The sequence below is a fragment of the Electrona antarctica genome (assembly GCF_951216825.1).
Source record: "Electrona antarctica genome assembly, chromosome: 1".
Taxonomy (NCBI): domain Eukaryota; kingdom Metazoa; phylum Chordata; class Actinopteri; order Myctophiformes; family Myctophidae; genus Electrona; species Electrona antarctica.
This window is the reverse complement of record NC_136806.1, coordinates 27,414,330-27,433,967: the sequence shown is the minus strand read 5'-3', so window position 1 is coordinate 27,433,967 and position 19,638 is coordinate 27,414,330. Positions and strand designations below refer to the sequence as shown.

General features: G+C 43.4%; 1 protein-coding gene across 1 annotated transcript in view; it reads left to right on the top strand.

The window, feature by feature from the left end:
• The window catches only part of frmpd3 (FERM and PDZ domain containing 3), a 103,731-nt gene that overhangs the window by 28,638 nt on the left and 55,455 nt on the right, over nt 1–19,638 (top strand). The window contains exon 2 of the mRNA XM_079502277.1: nt 4,877–4,942. The gene's annotated coding sequence lies outside the window, so the exon portion shown is untranslated. The remainder of the gene's footprint in view (nt 1–4,876; nt 4,943–19,638) is intronic.

Genomic DNA, 19,638 nt, shown 5'->3' with positions numbered 1-19,638 from the left:
CCCGTTTCTAGTTCTACAAGCTCACAAAATGTTGCGATGCGATGTCTGGTGAGCTTGTAGATCGACTATTTTATAAAGATTTTGAGTACTTTCACTTTGGTACTTTATATATAAAGTACATATATATATTTTTATGCCAGTACTTTTGTAAAGTGTTTTGCTTGTAGGCTAACAAAGTATTCCTACATTGTGATATTGATACTTGATATTGATAAAATCTGAGTACTTCTTCAACCTCTGCTTGGACTCAATCTATTCTTTACAACGAGGCTTTTTGCTTACACAAAAGTCGCCCCACCCCACAGGGCCTCACCCCCCGGGCGGTGGTGGCTCAGGGGTAGAGTGGACGGATGGTAACTGCAAGCTTGCCAGTTCGGGGTGGTAACAAACTGAAAGGTTGACATTTCGGGCGGTTCGAACCCGGGCTCCCCCAGAGTTATTATCGAAGTGTCCTTGAGCAAGACTCTGTCATCGGTGTATATACAAGTAAGACGCGCAAACGCGGGAAGCGAACGCAGCTCGTAAATTGCAATAACAACAATTAGAATAAATTACGTACTTTTTAAGGTTTTTTTAAATTAAATTAAAAGTATTTTTTTTAGTGTGTGTGTGTATGTGTGCGTGCGTGCGTGTTTCTTTTTTTTAAAGTTTTTTCTTTTTCTTTTTTTTTAAGTTAAGTTTTTTTTTAAGTTAAGTTGTTTTTTTAAGTTTTTCCTTTTTAAGTTTTTCCTTTTTAAGTTTTTTTTTAAGTTACGTTTTTTCTTTTTAAGTTTTTTTAAGTTAAGTTTTTTTTTAAGTTTTTTCTTTTTAAGTTTTTCCTTTTTAAGTTTTTCCTTTTAAAGTTAAGTTTTTTTTTAAGTTAAGTTTTTTTTTAAGTTAAGTTTTTTGTGTGTGTGTGCGTGCGTGCGTGTGTGTGTGTGTGTGTGTGTGTGTGTGTGTGTGTGTGTGTGTGTGTGTGTGTGTGTGTGTGTGTGTGTGTGTGTGCGTGCATGTGTGTGTGTTTTTGTGTGTGATACAGCTGCGCCCTCTGGTGGTGGGCGGGTGGTGTTACAGCGTGACACACAGACAGACAGACAGACAGACATGATCTGCTGGGTCTCATAGTAAATGCTCACTGCGTTCGCAATTATGAATGTGTCTGTGAATGGGTGAATGTAATGCACAATCTATGTAAAGTGCCTGGGAGAAAGGCGCTATATAATTAAGCAATAAGCCACAAGAGGTCTCAGGTTACCGGGTATTTTACAATGGCTGGGGGCGTAGGCAGACCCGACGCGGAGCGGAGGGTCTTCTACCCTCCAGCCATTGTAAAATACCCGGTAAGCTGGGGCCTCGAGTGGCTTATTGCTTTTCTAAAACGGTTACAAACGTATAGCAATATTAACCTAATACAACTATTAAATTCACAAAAGTAGCTACGCTTTGTGCCACCAGAGCGAGCCACATCACTTCTCCTTGTTTTGCTCGGCAAGTAGGCTATGTGACGGGAGAATAGCGCTTGATGTCTTTACGGGTCTTCCTGGAGCCACACATTCACAGTCATATGAGCCGGGCGGTGGTTAGACGCCCGCACGGCATGGGTTTGTAAGGTAATCAAGCGCTCCCCTTCCCCAGTACAGCTACAGAGATGCGGAATCAGGTGCGAATGATATAAAGTGATTGAAGGTGTGGGTTATCGGTGAAATTTACACCGGTCACGTGACGGTAACCAGCCAATCAGAATCAAGTATTGGGACTAACCGTTTTAGAAATGCACCATTTACCATTTACCAACCCCATAGCCCCAAACTCACATACCCCCATACACCCGACAACCCCCACCAGCACCCACCTCATGGATTATTTATTCAAATTCTACAAATATGCAAATTGAAATGAGGAAAGGTAGCCTAAAGGCTTATCGGGTATAGGCTGCATTCCACCCTTTTTAATTTGCATTCAATTTGACAATTAAAGTCAAGCCTTTGAGCGATATTTGGAGGTAGTTGGACAACTGGTCTGATGTGGCACACACACACACACACACACACACACACACACACACACACACACACACACACACACACACACACACACTTTCATTCGTCCTTCCAAACGGAATAATGGCGACGAAGGCCAAGCTGACCTGGACAAGGTCTGCAGGGTGACGAATCTTCGTGGAAAGTGACATTCATCATATTGGTTGTCCATGCACGAGACGGGTGGGGGTCCAACTAGGGTCTCAATGGAGTTTGACTCCAAGTTTCCCTTGATTTCTGCCCTGAGCTGCCCCTTGTCCTTGGGCTCTGACCTGCAACATCTGAACCAAGTTGTTAAACTCAGAAAATATTTTGGCATCAAGGAGGCAAACACACTCCTTCCATTGGGAAACAGATCTGGGCAACACACTATCGGACGAGTCTTGGCTTAACTGTCTAAGAAGAATTCACACCACCTCCTTGTGTATAAGACACTTACTTACTTACTTACTCCTCTTCGTCCCCTATGGGACATAAGGCTTCAATGAGCGCTCTCCATTGCATCCGATCCCTGGCAGCATGTTGCGCCTCTCCCCAGGACAGGTTAATCTGTTCCAGCTCCTGTGTCACAGTTCTGCGCCAGGTGGTCTTGGGCCTCCCAGGTTTTAAGACACGGCCTCATCCAATTCAAGATTGTACATAGACTCCACTACTCCAATGAAAAACTAGCCAAGATTTACCCTGGTTTTGATGCTGGCTGTCCGAGATGCCAGCACAAGCCTGCCACGCTGGGTCATATGTTTTGGTCATGCCAATCATTAGTCAGGTTTTGGGAGAACATTTTCGAGGCGGTGTCTTATGTATGTGGTGGAACGGTGGATCCCTGCACTGTGATTGTTTTTTTTGCGGTGTCTCCGATCGAGGAACGGCTCACAGGTCTTCAGGCAAACGCATTCACAACGCTTTTGGCTCGTAGATTGATACTTCGACAATGGAAGTCGGGGAAACCTCCCTCGTTTAAACAGTGGGTCAAAGAGGTTCTCTCCATGATTCCTCTAGAGAAACTAAGGTACAACCGTAGTGGTTCTAAAGATAGATACATTATGACGTGGACCCCTTTCATAGAGTTTGTGGAAAGTATACCTTTCACTTAAATTCATATTCCCTTGTACAATCTGTTACCACACACCAAATCTGACATTGGGTGACTTCTGGTTAGAGGCCCTCAGTAAGTAGACAGTTGGATATAGAGCAATTTACTATTTAACTGAATGATGGATACAATGTATGTAACCTAGATACCATACCCTGATGGAAAATGCTGTTTTACTTTTTTCTTTTTTTCCCCCTCTTACTATGTTCATTAGTACTTTCAATACTAGTTTACTAATCACTTTTACTGTCTTGTACTGTTTGTCTTTGTTTGTTTTATTTGTCTTATCTTGTCCTGACCTTGATTGGGGGGGAGGGGGGGATATTTACATGTCGGATACAGCAAAATGTACATGTATGTTTATTCATTGCTGCATTAATAAAAATAAAAATAAAGTGATAAAAAAAAGAAAGTGACGTTCATCTGCATTTGTCTGACCTCCATCACCATTCTCTTTCCTCTCCTTCGCTGTCGGCAGCAACCTTGTATCTCCTTATTTCAACTCTCTGTGTTTTTCTTCGTAAATCAATGCCTTACTTCATCATACAAGAGTGTCGCACAAAAATAGTGAAAATAGCCGATCAACGCGTTGTGAACTTGTATGTTAGCTATTTTCACACTGTCTTTTAATAATAATAAAACGGAACTGTTTTGGACATATGAGATTGTCACCTGACATGCGACGATGTGTCATTAACACCTGCGGAACAAGACACTATGAAGATGGAGGACAGTGTCACTCCACCTCCCACAAGGTTATTTGAACAGGATAAACACATCAATCTGTGCGTCAAATCTCCCGCTTTGACGTGGCGATTAATCCATGTCTCTTCATGGGGGCGGCTGTGGCTCAGGAGGTAGAGCAGGTCGTCCAATGATCCGTGGGTCGGAGGTTCAAATCCCGGCTCCTCCTGTCTACATGTCAAAGTGTCCTTGGGCAAGACGCTGAACCCTACACTGCCTCCAATGAGTCGGTCGGTGTGAGCTTGCCACCATTGGTGTGTGAATGTGGGAAGTGAGGACGCTGGCGTCGACTGTTCGCCGCTTCACCTCCCAATGTATGAATGAATGAACCATTGTAAAGCGCTTTGAGCACTTGGAAAAGCGCTATACAAATGCAATTTATTATTATGGTCTGTGGTCTGTGCTTCATATCTGCTCTCCCGGTCCGCTCCAAACCAAGCACGGCTGTCACCCAGAGCAGTGGTGGAAAGTAAACCGATCTGGTAAAAATAGCCGATCTACAAGCTCACAACGCGTCGCAGTGCGTTGTGAGTCATTTTAGTCGACTAAATCAACTGTAGATTTAGTCAACAAAAATCTTATGATATTTAGTCAACTAAAACTAGACTAACACTAAAACATTCCAGGTGACAACATAACACACAGGTAACTAAAACTAAATGAAAACTATTCAAGAGACTATGACTAAAACCAAAATGTGCTGCCAAAAACAACACTTCTAGGCAGTGGACACAGGCCAATTGTGTTGTATTGTTGTATTGACACGGACACAATTCCGTACACATTTGAGGTACTAGTACTACATATCAGAGAGATGTTCCAAGATATGATCCCCTCATCTTAAATGCAACATATAGTTACACTCCTATAGTGATTCTGAAACTTTTTAATTTCAAGGACCCACTCCTCAGAGTTACAGACCCAAAAGATGCTATTTGGACTTCATTTGCAATTCCGCTTCAGCTTTTTTTATTCATTTTTATTTATTCAATGCACGTTCTGTTTGTTTCCTTCTCTCCAGAGAGACTCCAGCCAAAGAGGCTGACTGATGGCATTGTGCTTTGGCTGTGTCACCTGACTCCAAAAGGTATTTTATAAAGTGACACTTTTTACGTGGGTCCAGTCAGTTCTGGCCACTCTAGCAGCCTGTGATGGTCAGTGTGTTTGTACTGTTGCTTACAGGGTTAAGTGGCTTCTTGGCTTGCAGAACTACTTTACTTGAACGTGCACTCAGCCAGCTCTGTGGTCAGGGGAGGGCACGCACGCACGCACGCACGCACGCACGCACGCACGCACGCACGCACGCACGCATACTGTACAAGTTTGATTACTATTGTGAAGATAGCATTTTATAGGGTGACGATTTCATGAATGCCTTTTTTGGGTCATTTTTAACCCTATACCTATAGCCTATCAACACACTCTCGAGACAGGTTCTGCTAACCAGCTGTCAACACCACTGCCGATAAACATGTAGTGTTGTTGTTAGTTGGAATAAACACAGAAGCACCCGAGAGGAAGTGGACTAAGAAAGGGGAGGGGCTAAACCAACTTCCTGTTTCTACTTTCTACACAAAAAGGAGGTGGTGTCGGCATAGAGTTATACCAGTAAGACGCCCTGAGGCCGCGTTCACGCATCCGCCTGGCTGACGGCAAACGGCAGGGCGAGCACTGGCGCTTTGGCATGGGATGATGGGGGGTCAGATCAACATTATGGAATGAATTCTGTACTGGCCATATGGAGCGTGTCTTGAGTGTACAGGGTTTGATGAGGTCAGATCAACATGGTTCTGACATGGAATGTCAGAACAGGAAGGACGGGTGGGGAAGGATTAACATATGAAATGTCAGAACAGGTCAGCTCCATATGGAGATCTTTAAGGGTTTCAGGTTTGAGGTCAGATGTAGAGTTGCTGGCCGGCTCCATATATGCAGATCTAGGTGATGATCCAGTCTTCTCCATGTATGGTTATCCATGGTTAGATGTCGATGAGGTCAGTGTTGTGATCTTCATAGATGGCCATATATGGTGGTGTGACGTGTCACAAGGCGTGATGTCCGAGGTGTGACCATATGGAGGCATGATGTCACGAGGCGTGACCATATATGGAGGCGTGATGTCACGAGGCGTGACCATAATGGAGGTGTGATGTCACGAGGCATGACCATATATGGAGGCGTGGGTGACTAACTAACGGACGGGCGGACAGACGGGAGATGCAGGTTTTCATAGTAAATGTGACCTATGGTCGCAATAATAGAGACGTCACCGGCTCACCCAGCACATGAGGCGATTTCACCCCTTCTTCTGGGTTGGAACAGACTGTGCATTCTGGGATGCATTTAGGCCATACGTGAAAGCGGTGGGCCCAAAATATGAACGAGTACTGTGTGTGCGTGCGTGGGTTCCCAGATTGACAAGCTCACAACATGTCACGCTGTGGGGCGCATACGCATATGAGCTTGTAGATCAGTGTGCAACACACAACTGAGTATATATACTCAGGCATAACTCTAACCCCCAACTCCTAAACATAACCTGTATGTCTAATCCTGACCCCAACCCCAACCTGGAGCGCAGCATTCAATCATACCTAAATTTAAATCACATGTGTATAGGGGACTCTACAATGCACCTCCAAAACCGCGTTCACAGCTGCCCACAGGGAGTGCCAAAAAACGTACAACCTCTATTTCCCCCCACAGCTGCCTGACGGCTGTATCCCTGACACAAACCTGACACAAACCTGGGTATAGGCAACCAGTGCCTGCAGGAGATCTGTGCTCAGAGGAGCACAGTTTTTGAATAACAAAAATGTAATTAACCACTTGAGCCCCTACATGCCTATTCTGGGGGGGACATGCATTCGGCAAAAAATAACCAATTCACAAGCTCAAAACGCATCTCAACCCAACGCGTTTTGAGCTTGTAAATCGGCTTGTTACAACTGTCCGAGTACAGTTGTAACTCAAGTCCATTTACAAAATCCAATTCAATGCAGAATCATTGGAGAAAACGAACTGGGATGCATTTAAAGAATGCAGCCCAACAGTAGCAGGCTCGGGGGTTAAAGTCATGACGGCACTGTCTGGAAGTTGCTATCATTTCCATGGTGTGGTGAAGGACACAACGGGAGATGATGGCATTAATAATGTAGGGCTGAGTCACAGCAGCACCGGCTAAATCTGTGACCAGCAGGACTGGCGGAGCCAAGCGGAGTGGAACAGAGATGCCTTTCAGACAAACTCCACTGCACTGCTTTTTCCTCATTCATGCATCTAGATTAGTCTCGGAGAGGGATACTTTTCTCCCAGAGGGATCTACTGTTATACAGTTATAAGTGTATGCGGGGGCACACGTGACACAATTATTTATTATTATTTGAGAAAAAGACATTGGCCCGGTTTCCCAAAGGACACATGGTGTAAGAGGTATGGTGTAGCACATGCTCAGATGCCCTCTAGGCCGCACACAGAAGCCTGTGAACATTTTTTTTTAAGAGTAAAGAGAGCCTCAGCCTACTGTCAGCTGTCCAGCAGTACAAATGTTATTAAATTACATTTCAGAATGGTAGACCTGAGGCCTACCATACCAGGCCTCAGGCCTGAGGCCTACCATTGCGTGGCACATCTACAGTATGCACGGAATGTCTATGTTCACAGGCTTCTGTGTGCGGCCTAGAGGGCATCTGAGCATGTGCTACACCATACCTCTTACACCATGTGTCCTTTGGGAAACCGGGCCATTGTGAGGACCATTTTCTTGAGATAAATGGATTTTTTTTTACTTAAAATTGGTTACTGGGAGATTGGCTGGCGGATCATGGCCATGTCACTCTGACATAACCATAAACAAACCCATATAGGCTTGATATGTCACTATGATTCAGACATATCGGTCGGATTGGCGGCGCGACGTAGGTGTGAGGGCCACGTAGCAGCCAGAACTCTAGCGGTGTGAACTAGGGCCGAACCTTTAATGGTTCAAATATATCTGTAGTGTAGAGTTAAGCTTAGCAACCTGATCACACCCTGTGCCGTCAAACGGGTGACGGCTGGGGACGGATCTGACCACACGACACTATTTGACGTTTCGTGGGTATCTCCTACTGACGGGGTACAAGATGATATACGATTCCGTCACTATCGGGACATGACTTAAACGGCACAGAGGTTTTGTAGCATTTGGCACCTTTCACAAACTTTGGAAGCCAATCGTGGCCAATCGGAATGGAATATAAAATGATAATAATATGGATTTCGGGAACCACATTTGAATGGCATGCGGCTCCAATGGAATAATGAAGTGAAAAGGAGAAGTGAAAAGGAAATGGAAATGCAGGCCTTAGTGTCCGGATATCCAAAAACTCACAGTCTGCTGAAAAAGGAAATTAATGTCGGAGTTCCGTACACCAAATTCAGTGACTTATCAAATTCCGTGGCCGGCTTGTGATTAGTTAGGCGTTGGTGGCAGCGATGGGAGACTCTGTCAGACTGAATAATGAGGTGAACGCAAATGTAAATTCAGGCTGGGTGTGAATGTGATTTTCCTTGTGGTCCAAAGACTTGCTGTCACTCTAAGCAAAGCCCCATCTTCCTGTTCCTGAGTGTCTGTTTTCACTCTAAATATCTTCGCTGAAAATTGCCGATCTACAAGCTCGCAATTCCGACGTTGCATTGAATGAAAACATTGATAAAAGGATTCACCAGCAGCACCATGACGCATGCGGGTGTCTCTGTGTAGGCCTACAGCCTGTAAACCATTGACTCTTTGGCTGGTATTCATCGTTGCCAGATTTTGCAAGAGAAACAGACGGCCAGTTCTGCAAAAACAAGCCCAAAAGTAGTGACAAGGGTTAGGGTTAGAACATATGTATGACATGAGCACATATGTAGGCTACTTCGGCTATTTGAAAATGGCAAATCTACAAGCTCACAACACTAAGAGTGCCATCTAGTGTAAATACTAAAGACACAAAATGATGTGAACACGTGATTGACATTGAGGGCATTTGGAAAAATGATTGGCACTGAGTGAGTATTTCTATGTTGGTTTAAATGAGCTTGTTCTGAAAGCCACAAAAAGATAATATACTGTACATATTTTTCTGGCATAATTTAAGGCAATTTTGCTTGCTACCATGACGCAGTGTGGTAGCATAATTTAATTACTATGCCCAAAAAAACGGCTTGCCTGCAAGCAATCTCATATGGAGATGTCAGCCATGATTTGACAAACCGAAAAGAACGTCCGGTCTTTTTCCTAAAAGCCATTCAGACGACAGTTGCAGAATGTGGTGAAATGACCATGCCAGAGCTATACTTCAGGCAGCCAAGGATACACTTTAATGCCTACTAAATGAAATTTCACGGAATGTAGAAGATATACAGAATTTTGTGGCCCAGCGCATTACTAATGTACCTCAGATCTATTAGTCACACTCACGTTGGTCTCTAAGGAACAAAAAGCAATAAAATAGCAAGATTTATCCACAAGACTCCCGGTTATAAAATGTGAGATTTCAGCTCCTATGCTATGTTTGTCTTATAAATAATAAATATTATTATATATTTGCTATTTTCCCTATGTTTGCTATTTTCCTTTTATTGGGGCCGCAGAAAGAGGCTACGGCTGTTTGGGGATTTTGTAACCCATGATATACTGTAAGCTTATTGGGGTGCCCCATAATCCTTCTGATTGCTGGTCTATATAGGGCTGGTTCTCAAAGTGGGGTCCGGCCGGGGACCCCCAGGATAAGAATCATTTGGGGAGTACGAGGTACACATGGAACAGCCCATGTGTACCACCTGTTTAGAATTTGCACATAATGCAGGATACAGCAAGCGGTTGCTTTACTGACAACGAGTGCTTCCAATCTCCAGCACTTAGAAAAATAATCATCTGCAAGGAATTTTTAGGAAGTAGCTTATAACATGTCTACGGTGGATTTTTATGAAACAAACACTTTGCAGATTGAAAGAGGATAATTCAAGCTTTCCGTACAGCTGCAATGTTGGTGAGTTTGACGTTATTTAATCAAATTAAATAGGACTTTTCTGTTTGGATGAATGGGCTGTCTATGGGAAGTTGCACCTATGTAGCACCTTGCTGGCAAGATGGCAGCCGTGTGCACATCATCAATAAGCCCTTGTTGAACTGAAGTCGGAAGTTCCAGGCAGAATTTTTTTTTGTTCAAGTCGATTTATTCATACAGAGTACATGGCAATGGAGTCCTCCTCCTATACCAGCCTGCCAACCAGGCCGTCACACACAGACTGGCAACGCACTTACATTTCTAGTTAGCCTATACTGTAGGTAACATGCATGAATGGAAGATAGGCAGACCTCTTTGTGCTCTCTGGAAGGTGAGAAACACCCAGACGTGGATTAGATAAACCTTTGCAGCTGCTCTTCCTGTCAGTACTGTTTGACCATGCAGGAAGGAAGAAGATACAGTATAGGTGTAAGCTCTCACAACTAATATAGAGTAGTAGGTCAATGGCTACCACCCGGATGTCTGCTGGGAACACAAGGTGGAATTACAGTTGAATCAACTAATAACTAATAAACGTTGGCAGAGGATACAACTAGTAAAAATAAATTACATTATTGTTATATTAGGCTACAGTTAAGATTAAATATGGGGTCCACAAGACTCCTCGGCACAAAAAAGGACATTTAGTTTCTCATTAATTTAGGACAAGCAGGGCTCCTGATGAGGTTCTTGTGAAGTCTAAATCAATCTATCCACACAACGCTACATTTGACAAATGCGGCGCGGTTCAGTCTCCTCCCCTTCGTCGCAGCATCAACAGAGACCTCTGCCATCATCAGCTCGAATCCGCCCGACGAGTTTCATCTTCATAAATCATTTACTCATTTAGATGGAATTATGTATGCTAGACCTATTATTCACTAAACGTGTCATAAATTATCATCAAGATGGCTCTCTTTGCCATTTGCTGGCAATAATCCAGAAGACTATCCACTTGCACAGCTCATTATCTCATCTGTAATTACCCATATTACTACCACTGTTTTTCTGATGTTTGTCCCTCTATTTAGGAGAATAATGATAGTATAGCTCATTCAACCATGGCTGTCAAAGAAAACAAATGCTGGAATGTTCATTAATTTATTAGGATGAGGATCCTTTCACAATTAACCACTTAAACACTCGCATCCATATTCTGGGAGGGAACATTAGCCGGAAATAGCAGATCTACAAGCTCACAATAGCACAATGTTGTGTGCACAATTGAACTATAGTTTTTAATGAAGCATACTACATGAAGTAGTCTTGAATATGAATATTTATTAGAACATGAAATGCATATAGCTTTCACAGGCTAGGAAAAAAACCACACAAATAAAAGAGAATCATACTTTGTTTTAGTTTTTAGTTTTGTGTAAATATGTGCGGCCCCAACATCACCTTCCTGTGACCCCACTTGTGGTCCTATTCAGTTTCAGAGGGTTCAGACTATAAAGAATTAAATTAGTAAACACGTAACTCACCAATTGCCATATTTTGCAAAACCTGCAGACCCAAAAGCATACACAACACAAAGGGGTTTTATTCAAACAAGGGAGGAAAGAGGGGAGTTGTGGTGATGCGAGTAAAGACCTGGGTTTAGGCTATAGCCCTGGTGCAGTGCGTTAGCGAGTTCTCACTAACTCCCTGCCAGGAAAGCCTCTGCTGCACAAGAATAAAAAATCCACTGCCGTGCGAGGGGTCCAACTTTAGCAAAAAATAAATGAAACCACTTCACTATTCATCCTATAACAAAGCCTGTTTTGTGTTGGTGAATGTCTATTCTCCAGGCTGGGAAGCCTCTCAGGACCCCAGCTTCTCTATAATGTACGTTTTGGGCATAAAATAAAATGTTTTATTTAGAGCGCCCTCTACAGATCTGGTCAAAGGGTAAATGATGACCATATCCTGGCAGGGGTGAGAACTACACCCCTGTACCAGGGCTAGGTTTAGGCATGTAACGATTCACTCAACTCACGATACGATACGGTACTAGGTTGTATCGTACAATACAAAGAAAACTCCTGTACCGAATTTCATCTTATCCTCTTTTCAATACAATATCAAATTAAATAATGTTTTTCTTTGTAAAATAATAACCAAAAACTATATTTTGTCTTACCAAAAATAAATATCCAAGATGAAATAGAAAACCTCTTGTCTTCTGTCTCGTGTATTTTGTAATGTGTTTAGAGGAAGTAGTCAAAGATCATTTGAGATCATGTGACAGTAAAAAACCTCTTTCTGATGATCTTGTAGCCCATGCTTGTGTGTGATTGTGAATAAAAGTATTTAAGAGAGAGTATAAGGAAGATGAAAGTTTCATTCAATATTTGATCAATATCATATTAATTTTAAAGGACCATACCAGCCTTAGTGCTTCCTTTGTCACTCTTACTTGGAAAGGATTTCATTCTTCAAAGCTGTTTTATGACATCCTTTTTTGTTAAGGATAAGCCCCCTGTCCCATTTACTGAATATGCATGGACTGCATGCAATGGACTTAAATTTCAAAATATAAGTGACAATAACATCAACATCCGAATATAACATTTGGAGCTATGTGGAGCAGTGTGGATGGCTCGGAGGAAAAGTTCCTCTCCACCACCGCAGAGTCTATCTAGGGGTTCAAACCCACATCGGTGCATCCAGCTTGCTGAGCGTCTATAAATGTTGCACGGCTTGGTTGATTGCCTCTTCAGGGTGATAGGGGTTTATTTTTCAATAAATGTCTCCCTATTTATTATCCCTTGTACAGTATATGAACATTGGCCGTAGGAAGCGTCATATTCATTGCTGCAAGTACTCCTTTGGGCTGGGTGAAGCCTGTCAGCAGGGAATGTTGAACGGGAGGACTAAGGAGGAGGTGCTACATCCTCCCGGTGGGGGTTCCTCAGTGGCAAGGGTACAACAGCAGTGGCAAGCAATGGGAAAAATGTTGTTGGCATAACAACTAAACTGGGAAGAAAAAAGGGGTACTAAAAAGAATCGACTAGTCTAAATGAAATAATTAAGTCTGGTAATTTTATTGAAGTTATGTTTTGAGAGGCCTCAGACTTCAAGAACACATACGAATAGGCTGCTATATCTCAATAACGCTAAAATATATATTTGAAATGGCTTTGAGAAATTAAATTATATCAAATAAATGGTGACAAAGGACCTGCGAGTGAGAAGAGCTGGTCCTTTTTAAGAAGCTCATGTCTCTGTGAGACAAGGTCGCCCAAATTACTTCAACAAAATGGAGGCAATTTGGCAAACTGCAATGACACATTCCTGATGGGTCCGCCTCTGGGAACTCCACTAATTGGAAGACGTATTCCTCAGTGTTCCTGTGAAATGTAACTGTCACTGACTCACTGTTATAGACTGCAAGCAGAGGCCTGTGATAACCGATATAGCCGACAAGGTCAACATGAGGTCAAACTCTTCTCAGTGTGTGTTTGTTTGTTTGTTTGTTTGTTTGTTTGTTTGTTTGTTTGTTTGTTTATTTATTTATTTATTTATTTATTTATTTATTTATTTATTTATTTATTTATTTATTTATTTATTTATTTATTTATTTATTTATTTATTTATTTATTTATTTAAAGTAAAAGTAGCAATACAGTTACAAGAAAAAGTCCTGCATTCAAAATGTTACGTGAGTCGTGCATCTGTTAAACCCAATCGTACCAAAACAGAAGTTTACTGGCGGTCAATGACTGGCTTCTATTGTTATATCACTACATAAGGTTATATTAAAATAAGGTTATGTCTGTATCAGAAATGATTTTGGGCAGGTGGAAAACTGTATTTATATTTGCAGAGTGACACATTACTTTACCTGGGTTAGCCTACATCTTATGATAGTACTTGAATGTTGACATGAAATTATGATCCTGTTTTTAAGTGTGGAAAAATACAGCTTGTAGTGACACCGCTGTTAGAATCTCCACCCGTGTGTAGCACTGTTTGTTTAAAAGTGAGAGAGACGGGCCATGCCATGCATGTTTGCTATTACATGGCTTATTTCTAATCTAATCTTTTAGTGTGTCTGTGAGGTCTTCCTGATCCATTTTGAGATTTTGAAGTTGATTATCTTTGCCCATGAAGCTCTCAGAAGGTTCCCCTTTCATGACCTTTCCTAAATATTCGATTCAAATCATCTCTGTTTTTTTGTTTTTGTTTTTTTCATCTGAAACATTTTCTAAACATGAATTTAGGCATACTTATACCATCTCTGCTTATTCGTTTTCGTTGCCAAAATGACCCCTGCCACCCTTCCTCCCCACACGGGAGTGGACCTCCAGACAGCCCATTGCACAGCATGTTGTAGTCCAAACAAACCGCCCGTTCACTTGCATTGAACTCATTTTCCCAGAAGCCCTAGCAGCCCAGAGCATGGCTTGATTTCCGGTTTCGTCAGCATAACGCAACGGCCTCGTCACCAGGTCCATGACAAATCCGCTATTTATTTTTAATTATTAAAAAACGGCGAATTAAACACATTAAACAAATAACGGGTTTAGCGTATTACGCAGCACCGACACATGAATGAAATAGCGGGGAACGTGGGTTACGCAGTAGCACTGTTAAAAAACAATGTCTCTACCCCGCTGAGGATGGGCGGGTGAGGTGTCAAAGCGTCTGGAGACAGTAGCCAATAACAATATAGGTATTTTTTATTTGAATTCAGCTTGTGTGGTAGGTGGCCTTACTTCAGTCATAAAATTAGTAATACACTGTCTGGATGTCATCTTGAATGAGATTAAAAACAGAGTAGTTCTGTAATCAAGTTCATCTGTGTTTGGAGGAACGTGCAGCTATGGGAATTAAACAGGTGAATGAAATCAAGAATTTATATTCATAAGGGTAGCGGTATGTCATCACGCAGCATGTTTGTGTTCAAAGGAAGTAACTAAATTGGCTTTTTATGAACTTTTGATATAAAACACATATTTTCCCATTGTTTTGGCATATGCTCTAAAAGTGTGAAAAACACATTTGTCAATTCACTACGTCTTTAAGCCCTATATTTTAAATAGTGAAAATAGCCAATCGACAAGCTTGTACGAGCTTGAAGATCTGCTTTCTTTCACTATTTCTGAACATTTCTGACAATTTCTGAAAATGTACTTTGTAAGTTGTACTTCTGAATACTTGAGTATTTACTTGAGTATATACATAGTCCACTACTGACAGTGACTCACAGTTTGACTGCAAGCAGAGGCGTGTGATAATAACTGGTACTGCCGACAAGGTCAGAATAAGCTCAAACCATTCCCTTGAAAGCAACCCAGAGGGGTGTGCGTCAGATTTCATCCCCTAAGGCTCATACAGGGTGAGGTGATAAGCTATCACCTCAAACTGGAGTATGAATGCGCCTTTACACCACCATGTGTCAAACAATGGGGGAAAGAGAGGGATAGAAGGAGTACATGTATCTGCTGTCGGGTGAAAAACAATTCCTTTTTATTAGTACTAGTCCTTACCCGTTCTAATAGATGAACACCAGATTAGGTACAGTGTGGGTAATGCTATGTAATAAACACCCCCCCCCCATTCCCTGGGAGGGTGTATTCTTTGGACTCACATAAATATGTCTGTCTGTGAGACACGCACGCACGCACGCACACACACACGCACGCACACACGCTTACACACACACACACACGAGTTGGTTTAGACACGGCAGCAGCGCCCTGGACAGGGGTCTTTATGCAACCGTAGTGGGATTTTGAATGACGCGCGCGAGCCATCGTTGCAAGACCCGTCACCCATGTGCTGCTGATAGACAGATAATTGATCCGATTGTATCCTGCTGTTCATTGCATCACATTCGGTGCAGTAGCCTATGGTAACATGCTCCTTGGCTTTGATTACTTCAGACATGACATCTGCAACCGCGCGTTGCAGCTGGCTGTCTGCCACCCCCCCACCACGATGGCTAACTTAGATTGAAGTTATATCGAGTGACGTTCGAACATTGCAAATGTGTCAAATAACTGTAGTATGCACCGTGTCGGGGCGAGCTCTTCCCCGTGAGTCTGATCATGCTGCTCTGCTGTTGCTCTACAGCCTCCCTGGCTGCCAGGGAACAACGACCACGGTGTAATTCTAAAATGGGGAGGGGCGGAGCGGTGTGGTCGAAGGCTAACAACCATAGGCTAACAATGCGTCAAGCCCTTCCCAGCATTGCACTGGGTGTAAGCACACTTGCCCCCTTTCTGAAACCAGCTCCTCGCCACTCGCGCTACACACTTGCCCTCGATATGCGCGTTCACGCGAGGCTGCGCCATATTAAGTGTCGTCCGAAACCAAGCAGCCGGTCGTTGAGATGGACAGACGTGTTTCGCCTCGCTCCTGCGCCAAGTCACAGAATGTTGACAAAAAAGCGTATTTTCTCGCTCATTTTCTTTTTCTACTCCTGTGGATTATGGACTTCTACTCCAATTCACCCTGGTTCTACCATCACGTGGATATTAGGAAAATGGATTACGAGAACAACACCAGCGTAAACAACGAAGAACACAGCACGTTTTATCTCCTCGGCAACAACAATGGATCAACCAGTAAACACCTGGGGCAAGGCGCTGCTGGAATCCACGCGCTATTAACCTGCAATCCGGACAAAAGAAACAAACCCCTGCTTGGCAAGATCGACAGACGACTGTTGTATATTCTTGTTAATGGCAGGAGACATCCAACCTAATCCTGGTCCTGTATTCACTAGACTTCAGGCGAAGAAACAAATTTGCAGCCTGATGAACACGGACGCAAGGACAACAAAAGAGACGGTCGCGGCCACACAGCCAACTCAAGGTACGGGCACGGAGTCGACTTGGGGACCCAACGCAAGGACAACACATGAGACGGTCGCGGCCACACAGCCAACTCAAGGTACGGGCACGGAGTCGACTTGGGGACCCATCGCAAGGACAACACATGAGACGGTCACGGCCACACAGCCAACTCAAGGTACGGGCACGGAGTCGACTTGGGGACCCATCGCAAGGACAACACATGAGACGGTCACGGCCACACAGCCAACTCAAAGTACGGGCACGGAGCCGTCTTGGGGACCCAACGCAGATCCTCCAAGGCAATCAAACAAAGGAACGGAGCTGAACGTGAATCTCCCCCCCCCCACCCCCACCGAGGACGCCCGCTCCCCTTCCCTTCCCCCTATTCAACCCATGGCTACTAACAAAGACAATGGACCTGATCAACTCTTCTCAATTGCTGACATCAACAACTCAATTCTCAACAACAATGGTATTCATCTTTTTCATCTCAATATAAACAGCCTTTATTCCAAACTGGCCGAAATTAGAGAATTATTCCTTACCGGCAAGGCAAACATTTTGTGTTTTTCTGAGACCAAACTAGATGAATCCATCAGGGACGCTGAGATTGAAATTGAGAACTACTCAGTAGTCAGAAATGATAGAAACCGTAATGGGGGTGGTGTTTGCATGTATATCCACAAAGATACTGAATTCATTACCCGTACTGACTTACAGCATGTTGAAATTGAAACTGTGTGGGTTGAATTAATTTTCAAAAATGCGAAATCAGTACTAGTTGGCACAGTCTACAGACCTCCTGATCAGCAAGGCTTTTATGATATTCTTGAGGGTTGCTTAGCTGAGGAGGAGGGTGCAGAGAAAATCCTGATGGGCGATCTGAATACAGACGTACAGCGTAAAGAGGCGCCTGTTTTCAAATCATTTAGTAGGTTTTGTGATCTGCATAGTATTAGCCAGCTTATTACCCAACCCACTAGAGTGTGTGTTTCTACTCAAACTGTCATTGATCTCATTCTGACCTCGGACAAATCCAGAATCTCCAAGAAAGGTGTTATTGTATGCGGGCTTAGTGATCATTTCATGATATTCTGTACCCGCAAAAAACAAAAACCAAAGTCTGGCTGCCACAAAGCAGTCATATCAAGGGACCTCAAAACCTACTCTAGTGAGGTCTTTAACCAAGAATTGGAGAGTCTGGATTGGTCCGATGAGCTTAACAGCACACTTGTCGATGAAGCTTGGCTTGGCTTCAAAACCAAATTTACATCAGTACTGAACATCATGGCTCCTCTGAGAACCATCAGGGTCAAAACCCGCTCGGAGCCATGGATGAATTCGGACATAATGACTGCAACGAATGCCAGAGACAAAAAATGCTCTGAATTTCTAAAATGCAAGTCAAAGCTTGCCAAGCGCTTCAACAGGGGTCTCCAAGCTCAGCTGGACAACCTAAAAACCCAACGAAACAGGCTAAGAAATAATGTTACTGCCATGATCAAATCCGCCAAAAGTAACTTTATTAATAATAAAGCTGAGGAAAACAAAAACAATCCTCGAGAGCTCTGGAAGCTACTCAACAACCAACTAGGCTATAGTCAGAAACTGAAAACCTGGTTTTCAAACATAAACATTAAAGCGAACAACACTCTCATCACTGACAAGCTTGATGTGGCCAACTACTTGAACATCTTCTTTACAAACATATCAACAACGCTGGTTAACAATCTGCCCTCCCACTCTGGGCTCTTTGGTGTAGAGCACATTAAAACCTTCTACAGAAACCTAGGTGTTTGTAAAGACGATTTTAAACTAGTTATGGTAACAACTGATGAGGTACTTAAGAAACTGAGTGCCCTCCAACCCCACAAGGCCACTGGCCATGACAATATTAGACTCAGCCATCTCTATAGCTCCAATCATCACCCACATAGTAAACCTCTCCATCAAACAGGGACAGGTCCCCCTAGATTTCAAACTGGCCAAAGTAACCCCCCTGCACAAGAAAGGGAGTAAATTAGACCCCGGCAACTACCGCCCTATTTCTATTCTAAGCTCCATCTCGAAAGTGATGGAAAAAATAGTCTATGAACAGGTTGAAAAGTATCTTGCCACTAATAAATTATTGTACGAGTTCCAATCTGGCTTCAGAACATCCCACTCCACTGACACATGCCTTCTCTATTTGAGCTGTCGTGTAATTTAGGACCGCACACACACACACACACACACACACACACACACACACACACACACACACACACACACACACACACCGGTTATATGATAACGCTACAAGAGGCCCGGCCGCCCGGGACCTAGGGTCCAGAGACTCGCAGACATAAGTTAAGCCAGATGCATCACTTAACATATACAATGACCTCATGCGCATACTTCACACACGCACACACACACAGCCACACACACACCTCACGCACACACACACAGCCACACACACACCTCACACACACACCTCACACACACACACACATCACACACCTCACACACGCAGCGCACACACCCGTAGCATAGGCCGATACACACATACTTACACATATACATTGCCCAATATGGAAGATCTCAAGAGGGACCCCTCAAACAGGATGTGCTCAAACATGCACTCTCATGGACGGACACGCACGCAAAGCGACGATGACGGATAGCCAAATATGGAGATGTTTGAACAAACTCGAACCGGTGGTTGGATAAGATTAAACGCCAAGCGCACACACCGGGCGCCCCTACACAACACATAGCTTTTCCACGCCAAAATATTGGACGTGCGTGTACGCAGACACTAATGTCTTAGGCCAGTATAAACTTGACAGACATGGGATGAACTGCACCTCTTTTTCCCGCTGATCCTGCTCCTGTAACTGATCCTGACTTCCCCTTACCCTTTCCCCATTCCCTCTCCCAAAACCCCATTCTTTCCCATTTTGTCCTTTAACCCTGTTCAA